General features: G+C 28.4%; 1 pseudogene across 1 annotated transcript; it reads right to left on the minus strand.

Annotated features, from left to right (window-relative positions):
• Positions 1-3,988: 3,988 nt before the first annotated feature.
• Positions 3,989-5,055, minus strand: LOC107605201 (uncharacterized; annotated as a pseudogene). Its single transcript, XR_015886169.1, has 2 exons — positions 4,944-5,055; positions 3,989-4,261 (listed from the first exon to the last, which is right to left on the minus strand). The product of XR_015886169.1 is annotated as an uncharacterized LOC107605201 (transcript).
• Between the last annotated feature and the right edge of the window lie 7,501 nt (positions 5,056-12,556).

The raw sequence follows: 12,556 nt of genomic DNA on the forward strand, positions 1-12,556 counted from the left end.
CTTTTTTTGCTGCTGCTGCTGCTGCTTTCTCTTTAATTAATGACCTTAAATAATACCTAATTTTAATACAATGAACCAAGACACTTTTCTAAATCTAAGTACATCTATGTAAACAAAGGTTAAACTATTTGAGTGAAGGAAAAGTAAAAAATCTAGTCACATAATTAAAGATGAATTACTAAGAAATCCTATATTGTGACACATGTTCTAATACAAATTTGACATTGTCTAATAACTTGAGTATTTATTGCACATGTTTAACACTTTGAAAAAATACTTCGGTTAGTGTTTTTTATATAATTTATTTAGTTTTTTACATAAGCAAAATATTATTTCAACACAATTGCATATATATTTGTGATGGAATAATTCCTTCTGTATTTTATATATTTCATTCACATTTCTTTTTTTTTTTTCTCTTGCCTTCTCTATTTTTAAGTAGTGGGGATTTTTTTAAGTCATTTTAATTTTTTTATAATATCTTTTAATTTAATAGATTAAAAACTAATTAATTTATTGTGTATGTGAACTTTATTTAAAGATTTGTCGCTGACCAATGAATTAATATATATAAAAAATAAAATTTAAATTCAACTTTTAACACTTACTTAAACGGACGGGTGAATTGATGATTACGCAACTAACTTAAGTTAATTAAGCCATTCTAATTATTCCTGTGAGTTGTCATATATATATATATATATATTACTTATTTCAAGTTTTAATTTAATTTATAATTTCCTAATACATTACTTATTTCAAGTTTTAATTTAATTTATAATTTCCTATAACATTATTTTCAGGCAAATTATATTCTCATATCAAGTGAATAAAACTTAGCTTCTAGAAACACAATAGTCCATACCAAGTGTTATATTGGCCAATTTTTTGGATATGAAATTTAGGTGCGTGTAACGCTACGTTATGGACGTTATGGGGATTATATACTATTGTGACGAGTTGACGGCAGTGGACTGATGAAAAAAAATTGGACGGTACAATTTTTTTGTAGAGGGAGAGGAACATAAATCGAACCGTTCAATTTGTGTGCAATAAAAATATTCTGGATATAGAAATCGGATCCACCGATTTTATGTGCATGCAAAATTTGTTACGTCAATGGAACTCTAATCGGACAGTCCAATTTAAGTTCTTTGAAAATTTGAAATAATAAAAAGGCGGCCGGACGGTCCGATTTCAATGTTTATATATACCCATACCGAACCGAACTCTCAACTTCAACTTCTTCTTCTCTTAATCTTCAAATCTTTTGAAACTCCTCTCCTCTCTCCTCTTCTTCTTCCTCTTCGGTGTTTCCAAAAAAATAATATCAAAGTTGAGAGTGTTTAATATGAGTATATTATGATGGATGATTATTAGAGTTATGTTAAAAGTATATTATCATGGATAGATTTTATTACAAACATCTGAAGGAGTGAAATTTGTATGAGAAATTCATTAGATATTATTATTCCATTCACATTGTCATTTGAAGAATTAAAAGATGTGATAAGATGGATTCTCAAATATCTAGGATAGTGTCGTGTGTTTTGTACATATATCCTATATCTGTATTTGGTGGGTTTGTTCAATTTCAAACCAAATACGTAACCGATGAAGCGAGCACTACAAGAAACATCGTTAAAATCGACAGCCAAATCCACGGCCAAACTGTCGATAATATGCAAAATCGACGGCAGAAGTGGTCGCTATTAAGCTTGTTGATTTTTTAAAATTCTATTAAAATCGACGGCTTGCCAAGATGTCGATAATAATCTAATAAAATCGACAGTATTTCCGTCTATAATATGAGTGTTAGAATTTTTCTTGCTTAATAAATTGACAACTTTGCCGTTGATTTAATTATTTAGATACTGACAAATGCTTAATAAAATGGACAACATTGCCGTCGATATTATTATATAAAATCGACAACATTTTTGTCGATATTTGATTCATTAAAATCGACAAAAGGGCCGTCAATTTAATTATTTAGATACCGACGGCTTCTTTGTCTGTATTTTTTTGTCTATTTTATATTTAAAAAGCGACAACGTTACCGTCGATTTTAATAGCTATATTTTTTATTTTTTTCTATTTAAAAAAATAGTAGACAATTAATACAAATAAACTTTTAAATATAGAAATAAAATTTATACAAAATATTAGATAAATAAACTTCTAAATATAAAAATAAAATTTATACTAAATATTAGATAATGAGTTTACAAACTTATCAAAATAATAAATAATCCTCTAACATAAAGACTCAAGGGCTTATCCTTAAACGCTCCTTGTTAAGTAGGGAGTATTGCACGCCTTGTTAGTTGGTTAAATCTGAACTCTTCATTTATTATATTTTATTTGAATGGCATGGATTTAAAAAGGCAACCTGTTAATCAGGTTAACCACTTTTTTTTTTTTAAATTTAAATTTTTTTTGTAAGTGTTACATATTGGGCTAAAGTCCAAAAAAAAAATAAGCATATGAATATTAATTATAACATGTTTGTACAAAAAATAAATTTTTGGGCTTTAGAATTAAAATAAATAATACATAAGAAATAAGTTAAGAATTCATACACCAAATTCATAAAAAAAAGATATATTAGAATCTTAAAAAAATTAATATTAAATATATAATACGTATATAATATTAAAATTTAAATAAATTTTATTTTATGTAAAAAAATTGTAATATTAAATATAAATACAATGATAAAATATTTTGTGTTATATAAATTTAATTAATATATATATATATATATATATCATGTAAAAAACAAATAAATATATAATGATTTTATTTTGTGCAAAACAAAATTATAACATTCAATATGAAAACAATGATAAAAGATTTTTTTATTATATAAATTTAATTTAAAAAATATATATACTCACTTAAAAGTATAATTTGTTTTTCTTATTTACACTTTAAATAGAGATAATATTTTTATAATATACTAAAATTAAATTTTATAATTTATTATCTAATAATAAAAAAAATTCATACCAAGATGACTTTAAAATCTTTGTTAAAGTATTTACTTTTTTCATAAAAAAAAATTGAACAATAAGTTGTGTAATGATGTTTTTTGGCTTTACCAGGTAAGAGGATTAACTTACAATGATTTCAAGAAAGCAATGACGGTCATCAGACCAAACTTAAAGAAAAGCAAGTGGGAAGAGCTGGAGCGCTGGAATGAGGAGTTTGGCTCTAATTGAACTTGCTTTTAACTCATCCTCTGGTGCATTATCATGCATGAATGTGCATATAAACCTCTATTTACTTTAACCGAATCAAACATGACAAGGATATCAATTATCATGGTTGGTAGCTAAAATCATGATCAAATCAAGGTGCTGCTAATTTTATAAATGGCAACCCTAAAATGGAATAGATACCATTATTATTTCAAGCTTCATTTGTACATTTGTACAATTTGTACATCTTTCTAAGGACAATAAATTTGGTTTTTAGGGCTCCAAGGTTGCCCATTCGAGCATATGAACATTGAAACGATTATAGTTGATTTTATTGTAAACAAAGCCAAAGTATATTAAGCGTGTTTTCTTTTGGCAATAAACAACTTTAATACTCGTTGATTCTTTATCTTTAGCATGTGCCTTTTTTCCATTCTTTTTTTGAGGAGCAAGTGTCCATTTAACAAAATTGATCATAAATATTTATTTGTGTTACAAGATGTGATTAAAGTGTTATTTTTAATTTCCATTTGTTCCTTGAGCATTTTTTTTAATCTACGTACAATAATTATTTTATAATTTTTAGTATAGGAAATTCTTATAGCTAAGACCTGTCAACATATCCCATATACAAGGTGGATTAGATTAACAATTAATGCTTCTAGCGAGGTAACGATCTCCTGATTCTATATTGGCAACTACCTTGCTAAAAACTCAACTACCATTTTACGTTGTTAAGGAAAATGTACACAAGGCAGAGAAGTAAAAAACACAGATTGGCATGATTCAAACTCACTGTTTCAAAGAAAACAGTACTAAATTGTTTCAGCTACAAGAATGTAACCATGATCATCGAAATGAAACTGAGGTGGTGTATCACTTCATCTTAGCCTCTGTAAAGAGAACATGGCAGTTAACCCTTGGATCGTACTAGCGAAACTCGAGCTTCTCTGTGAACTGCCTTGGCTTCCTCTTCACATAGAAAAATCCAGTCCCAGCAGCAGACACTAGTTTGACAAACATTTGAGCCTTCTTCTTCTTGTCCCCCATTCCTTACTCTAAACACAACGAAATCATTTACTTCAGTTTTTTTCCCTCCTCTTTAAATAAGAATTTGATTTTAATGAAATATAAAACAGATTCACACTTGCATTTAATTATATCTCGTCATGTCAATAAAAAACAACTATCTTTTACACCCACCATGTGAATGATAATCCAAAAAGAAGATTGTAATTATATGATTGAAAGGTGAAATAATTAATAATGCACACATTTGGTAAAGTCTATTTTATCTTCAGATCCTTTCTTTCCCTCAAAAACCCTAACTCAAGAAGCACACTTTGGAAATTTGATACAGCAGCAACATAATACCTTTAAATACAATAATTTCCTATGATATCAATGTACAATAGATAATGAGTTCCACAAGATACCACATCAAATCTGAGTGTCTTGCGGGGAATATCATGAATTTTATTCTGTTTCCAACAAACACAGAGGTAAACGGTAATTTCTATTCTATTTTTTGTCTGCTTATTTTTCTTTCGTAAATTAAAATTATTAAAGAATGTTAATATGTTTATTATGATGACAATATAAACATGTTCGTAATGAGAAAATTACAAAAGCATGATTACCAAATGGTCAATCCCACTGAATGCTCTATAAAATATGCTTAGAGATCATGGTTTCAAAAATTATAGATACAATGAAACCGAACGAGAAAGAGAGAGAGACCTTAATTGTGTGAGGCAGTGGCGTGGGGTGTTGGCGCAACTGCAATGAGCGACGGCACAATGAGATGTTTTATTGTTTTAATATTTTAGGGGTTTTCCGTTTTCACTTTTCAGGTTCCAAAGGCCAGAGCCACATCACATTGATATATTCAATTCATGGATGCATTTTAATATTGATTTGTATTAAATAGAATATATAATACATCAAATGGTGTCGTGGTGTAGTTGGTTATTACGTCAGATTAACACAGTGAAGGTCTCAGGTTTGAATCCGGGCGACGCTAATTTCTTTCTTCTTTTGCTTTTTGATACACTGAAGGCATGATGATGTGTTACTATATTTTTGCTCATGTTGATTAGTAATTACCCATATTAAATAATTCTTGCATGAGTTATTTTTTAAAATTTTATTTGTCAAATATTTTTCTTTTTACTTTTTCTTTCTAAATGTGTATAAATTTAATTTAATTTTTGGTAATTATATATACAGAATAAAATTCAAAAATAACCAATTAAGTAGAATTAACTAGTTTTTGCTGTGGTGTACGTCATAAGATTGTAGAAAGAAGTGAACTCGATATTCAGATATGAAATGAACAAACTGAAGGTTATGATAGGCTTAGAGAAGGAGGAGTTGAATCTATGCCTTCCTTTTAAGTTACTGAAATGACCCTTTCAAACAATCTTTCAATTCTGATTCTGTTTGAACTTAGCAGCGGAATTTTATGAGACAATTTTTTTGTCTCATGAATATCAGAAAACAGAACACAGCAGAGAAGAGAGAAGCTAACACCAGCATGTTTGAACTTCTTCAAAGAACACTTCACAGAACAAAACCTCAATACACTGATTATCTCTCCTTACTTCTGAATGAACAGAAAATCTTCTTTTATCTCCTTGCATGTTGCTTGGTTGCTCTTCCTAGGTCAACTTCTTCAGCCTTGAGCTTCACCAACCCACTGTCTCACTTTTTCCTATTAATCCTCACAATGGAAAATTTGTTTCTGACTTCTCTATCTTGACCGAAAGCCATAAAGCAGCAACCACAAAAGTCTTCCAATGGTAAATTGAATCTGAACCCTTGAAAACCAACTTGGTCCCCAAGAATCACTTGTGACCGTAGATACACAGCAGTAAAGAACAGAAATCCTCTTTTCCATATAACACAAAACGGAGTGGTAGAGAATTGAAGATGAAGAGAAGAAAGTGTGTTGCATGTTTAAGGAAATGGGTTACCTTTAACCTTCTGATCTTTTCTTGATGTGGTTTGAAAATGGTTGACTAGACCTTACCCTTCTTTGCTTAACCTTCTCTTTCCTTCTTCTTTCATGACTAGCTTAGGAACTAAGCTCTCTTTCTTACTTTTTCTGAGTTCTGTGATTTGATTGAGACAGGGGAAAAGAACGTTGCTTTGGAAGCAAGATGGGGAGATTTGAAATCAACTCGGGCTTGGATCGGATATCCATTAGGCAACCCTTTTAATTTCTTTGTCTTTGTTTCTTTTGGGCTTCACTTGATTAACCAGCCCACTAGCCTTGATGTTTTTATTTTCATTCCAATTTGGGCTGCTAGACAAAGTTTTGGCCTGCAATGTTTTAATAAATAATTAGCAACATACAATTATCAATAATCAAGACTAATTATTTATTTTGCCCAAAAATAATGTTTGTCATCACTAATTAATTTAGTTAATTTCTTAATTCAACACAAACTACTGCGGCCGTAAAGCTTTCCTTCATTCAAACTTTAATTTTGTAGTAATGGTTACTATCTTTGTTGATAAATTTATTTTTAATTGATTTTTTGCTATCTTTTCAATTAAAAATATGAAATAAAAGCGCAAGTATGAATTTTATTGAGAAAATCAGACAAATAGTATGATCTTTTGTAAAATAATTATTTTGTTTTTATATGTTAATGTGTTATGATTTCGTTTAAGTGAATTTTAATGAGAACAAATTCTACTTTATTTTTAAAATGGTTTCTTGAAGCTTAACTTATTACTCTGTAAAGTTTTTGCAATTACCATAGAGTATTAATATTTGTTTCTCAGTATCTATTGATTGGACAAAAGTACTTTTGTTTTTATAACTTTATATACTAACGAGTGTTCTAAGATAGCGCCAGATTATTAGTGTCGGTTTTGATTTTATTTTTTAAACGCTATAAGAATCTTTTACAGCCTGTTTGGAATGCATCTAATTTGAAATCATAGATGAATTGAATTCTATTCCTTGCTTTGGAATAGAAAAAAACATGAAGTTGAATTCCGGTGAGAATTCCAATTCTCATTTTACCCCCATTTACAAATCAGACCTACTTTGGTCTGATTTCAAAATCAATTCTCACCTAAATCTCACTTAAACTGTGCAATATCAAAAATACCCCTGTCCAAATTATAATATTCCATAATCCCTTCACTTTCTTAAACCCTATTTTGCTTATTTGTTGGAGGATTGAAGCTGCACACCATGAAGCCCTGTTTGTGTTCGTCAGGGTTGTTCGCTACTTTCACCATTCTCTGACAAGGTGCAAGCTCTTTGTTGCAGTGCCGTGAAGCCTTCCTCTTCGAGCAACGCAAACTCTTCACTCTGTCAATTTCTAGGAGCTAGAATTAGAGGTAGGGGAATGTTGATTACTTTGGCAAAAATTTGTTACCCATACTCTAGATTTCTGTATTTGTTTAATGTGCACAATCTGTTTGATGAAATGTCTAATTTGATTTCTAGTTCCATAAATTGTCATGATTTTTTGGCTTGTTATTGCTGATGGTCATAATTTTCAATCTTTGTTTTTATTTTGAGCACACGATTCCAAACTATGGAATTGAATTCCATTTCTTTAGGAATTCATTTCTTGATGGAATTGAATTCTAATTCCATCATTTAAAGGTGTCCAAACAGTCTGTTAGTCTCTTGAAATAGAATCTATGAAAAAACTTTAAAATTTCTTTTAAGTTTAACTTTATTTGAGTTATAAAGAAGGTATTTTGGTTTTTTTAAATGAACTAAAAGTGTAATTAACATTTCTTTAAATCAAAATTGAATTTTTAATTTCTAATACACGAGGGTGATAATGAGCATTTTGGACTTTGGTTGTTTGGTTAAGGTTCCTTTCCTCTAAACCAAACAGCGAGATTTTGGACTGTTGGGAGAAAATTGGCTGGATCCCAATTTAGTTTGACCGACCGACTGTGGTTTCTGAATCTTCCTGTTATAATATCTAACTGATTCGTTGTTTCCACCTGTTTATGATTCGATCAGCCAGTTTGAACTCTCAGAACCTTGCATTACAGTAATAACTAGATAAGAATATATGTATATCATCATATAATATATATATATATAATGTTTAATATTGTTGACAATAATAATAATAATAATAATAATAATAATAATAATAATAATAATAATAATAATAATAATAATAATAATAATAATAATAATAATAATAATAATAATAATTGATCCGTCACCTTATAACTCAGTTTTTATTATGCATTATAAGTTATAACTTGGCATTAACTATCATTCATTCTTTTGCTTGTAACTGACACCTTCATTACCAACTTAATGACCATCATTTCTATCTTAATGACCAAACGGTCATATCACCAATTCTATTCATCAATTCTATGCCTATAAAAGGAACCTTCTATATCTAATCTCGGAGGGCAACATGATAAGTTCTATATCATGTCTTACATTCTATATTCATAGAATTATTACACACAACACATGATAACTTATATTTCATTTCTTACATTCTATATTCATAGAATTATTATATACCTCTTAAACACTTACTGACTTGAGTGTCGTAGTGTCTTTTGCAGGTACCCACCCCCTTGTTCTCTTATTGCCGACGTATACCTCATCTTGACGGAGAGCTTACAAGTATTCACCGGCGGACGAGTTATACACCGGACAATGTCAGCAAGAACAATTGGCGCCGTCTGTGGGGACGAGTAAAATAATTCCTACTCCCCTCAAATTCATAAAACTTGATTTACATTCAAATTTTTGAACCAATCTCAACAATCTTGTTTAAGATTTTATTTAATACCTCTTATTAAATTTTAATCTATCGTAACTTTTTATAAAGTATGTACTTTATACATTCGAATTGATTTACTTTTACGTATCATAATATTTCACATATCATAATCGACAATGACCTAATTCGAGAACAAACTCGTCTTTTAATCAATCCGAGAACAAACTCGGTTTTCAATCAATCCGAACACAAACTTGCTTATCAATTTTTCTTACTTTTTCAAAGTTCTCTATTTACACAAGTAAAATTATATATTTTATTCACACATATTTTTGTATTTATATTTTGTATAACTAATGTTTACTAATTTATTAGTTATATTCAAACCTCAATATCTGTTCTATACAATAATGACATATAACAACCATGTCAATTGAATTTTTATTTCATCATGTATTATATTCTTATTACTTGATGATTTTATTTATACAATTAAATGACAGTAATGATGAGTTCAAATCTTAAAATTGGATTCTATAAAAAATCAATTGTATATAACTATTATACTATTTACTTTATGCTATTAAATTTTATGTTACTATTGATTTAATATAAAAAGTTAAGTAAAAATACGTGCAAACATTCAAAATTTACTATTATTGTACGAGAAATATCTCTCGTCATACTGTAACTGCTAAAAATATTATATTAAATGTATTATTCAATGACTGTTATTTTATTGCTTTATTATCAAATTAAAGCATGTCCTACACAACGAAATTCAAATATTCACATTTGATATGTATGACATTCATATATGTCGTCTTCTTCTCTACAATTATCAACTTTCAAGGTATATTTTTCTACTTTGATTTTTACAATATATATTATTCAATATATGTTGCGACTTTGTACATATTCATTTTCTCAATTTATCTTATTCATGTCATATGACCTTCACTATAAATTGTAAATATTCAATAACTAATTGCTTTGAGCGAGAAATTTATCAATAAGTTGTTGTGGGTTGGAAAAATTTCCAAGACAATTAACCATTATATCCTCGGATCATACAATCGATTCCGTCAATGGATATCTATCTCTGAACTTTTCAGTTCATATACAATCAAATGCTAAAATTGTTCTTAAGCGGAAAAGTATCCCCCACACAACTATCTTGATTGAATGACTCTTATCACTCAATTATTTTTTGAATAAGTACCGACACAATAACCCGACTAAGCTTGGGGGCTCACCATATCATTATTCACTTATCTTTTAACCGAGTTATAACTCATTATATTTTCTAAGCTTAGCCTGGATCATATGATCGGCGGACAAAGCTTGGGGGTTGTGATCCGTCACCTTATAACTCAGTCTTTATTATGCATTATAAATTATAACTCGGCATTAACTATCATTCATTCTTTTGCTTGTAACTGATACCTTCATTACCGACTTAATGACCATCATTTCTATCTTAATGACCAAACGGTCATAACATCAATTCTATTCATCAATTCTATGCCTATAAAAGGAACCTTCTATATCTAATCTCGGAGGGCAACATGATAAGTTCTATATCACGTCTTACATTCTATATTCATAGAATTATTACACACAACACATGATAACTTATATTTCATTTCTTACATTCTATATTCATAGAATTATTATATACCTCTTAAACACTTACTGACTTAAGCGTCGGAGTGTCTTTTGCAAGTACCCACCCCCTTGTTCTCTTATTGCCGACGTATACCTCATCTTGACGGAGAGCTTACAAGTATTCACCGGCGGACGAGTTATACACCGGACAATGTCAGTGTCAGCAACAACAACAACAACAACAACAACAACAACAACAACAACAACAACAACAATAATAATAATAATAATAATAATAATTTATTTTGTATATAAATTTATGAATTTTCTTCTAACGAAATAAGTTTGAGAAAATAAATAAATTTAATAACTTTATAAATAAGTAATCTTTAAATAATATTAGTCAAATTTAAAATTGATTTTGTTCATATAATAACAACCTATTTTCTTAATCTTATTTTGTTAATTTAAATTTATTTATTATATACATTTTACATGTTAAATAACTTAGCATATTTTATTGTTTAAAATTTGTTTTCAATTTTAATGTTAAATTTGTAATTTTAAGAATTAAAATATAAAATTAAGTATGTTACATATCTAATTAATTCGTTTAAAAGAAAACTAACAACAAAAATAGAAGAATTAGTATTGATTATTTTCCACACAATACATTTGTTGTGTCAAAATTGTTTTTTACATGATATATATTTTAAATATTTTAAATAATCTCATGTATATAATCATATGTATGGTAAGGTAGGTTATGTTAATTAATCTATAGTGGATGATCCCGAACTATATATATATGTATATATGTCATATTTTATTACTGACGAAATTCAAACCAAATAGAAAATAAAACCAAATATTTAAGTTTACTTTTATAATTGGTCTTGCAAATGAAAATTAAATTTAATGAAAAAATGCATATAAAAAATATTGATATAACTTTTAACAATTTTTTTTTATTTAAACGTGTTATTTACTATATTTAAAATATTGTATTTAGAATAATTATGTTACTTTAATTAATATATATTATTCAAAAGGACATTTAAAATTTATTATGTTGTATTAAAAGAATTAATAAATATAGTTTATTAGTTTCTCTTAAAATAACATGTTATTTTCTTTGGTTAATCGAATAATATGACAACAAAATTTTTATAATAAATGAATAAAATGAAATGTGCACAATGAAAAAGTACTCTTAATTATATATTAAAGGAAAATTTGCAAGTGAATGGGTACATGACTATTTCAGGATCAATCATAACATATATATAATTAAAATCAATGGTTAAAAATTATTGAAATACCGTTGTATTGTTATATTTAAAAGTTTTTTGATATTAAATAGAATAATTATTTAATTATATTTCTATAGAATTTTATTTTATATTGAATAGCTTCAAATTTTAATTTCTTTTTGAATAAATTAATAACAACGTAATGCAGTGAATAACTGTTTACATATAATTTCATTTTAATTTTTGATTCTGTTACCCACTTATGTGAACGTTGTGGATCTTTTGAAATAACAGATAATAGACTTGTTGTAACTGCCATGTATTCTATGCTTTGACCGCGTCATGCGCTTCGTGTAACTATTAGGTGCTCTTAGTGGGCAGCATCATAACTTTGCATACATAAGAATCTCTGAACCGTGAAAAATATTTTCATTCCCGCTTAAGAATGGAAATTGACAATAATACCTCCAAGTGTGTTGATAAAAGTATCAATGAAAACCAATCTGGTCAAGTTGAAATCCTCCACTCCAACAGTGTTGTTGATGGTATAGTTGCCTCTTTGAAGGTGCGATGTGTAAACACCGCTAAAATCGGTAAATTATTAGCTAATAAATTAAATCTTTATTAGGAAAGCTAAAAATGCAAAACTAATATCAAAATAGGATAGAGCTCGTCGAAACGAGAATTTTGATACCAATTTTAAAGAATTTGGCCCGAGATTGGACCAAACGGGCCGAACCGGTTGAACCGGATCCAA

This window comes from Arachis ipaensis, chromosome B6 (genome assembly GCF_059453495.1).
Source record: "Arachis ipaensis isolate K30076 ecotype BB chromosome B6, ASM5945349v1, whole genome shotgun sequence".
Lineage (NCBI taxonomy): Eukaryota > Viridiplantae > Streptophyta > Magnoliopsida > Fabales > Fabaceae > Arachis > Arachis ipaensis.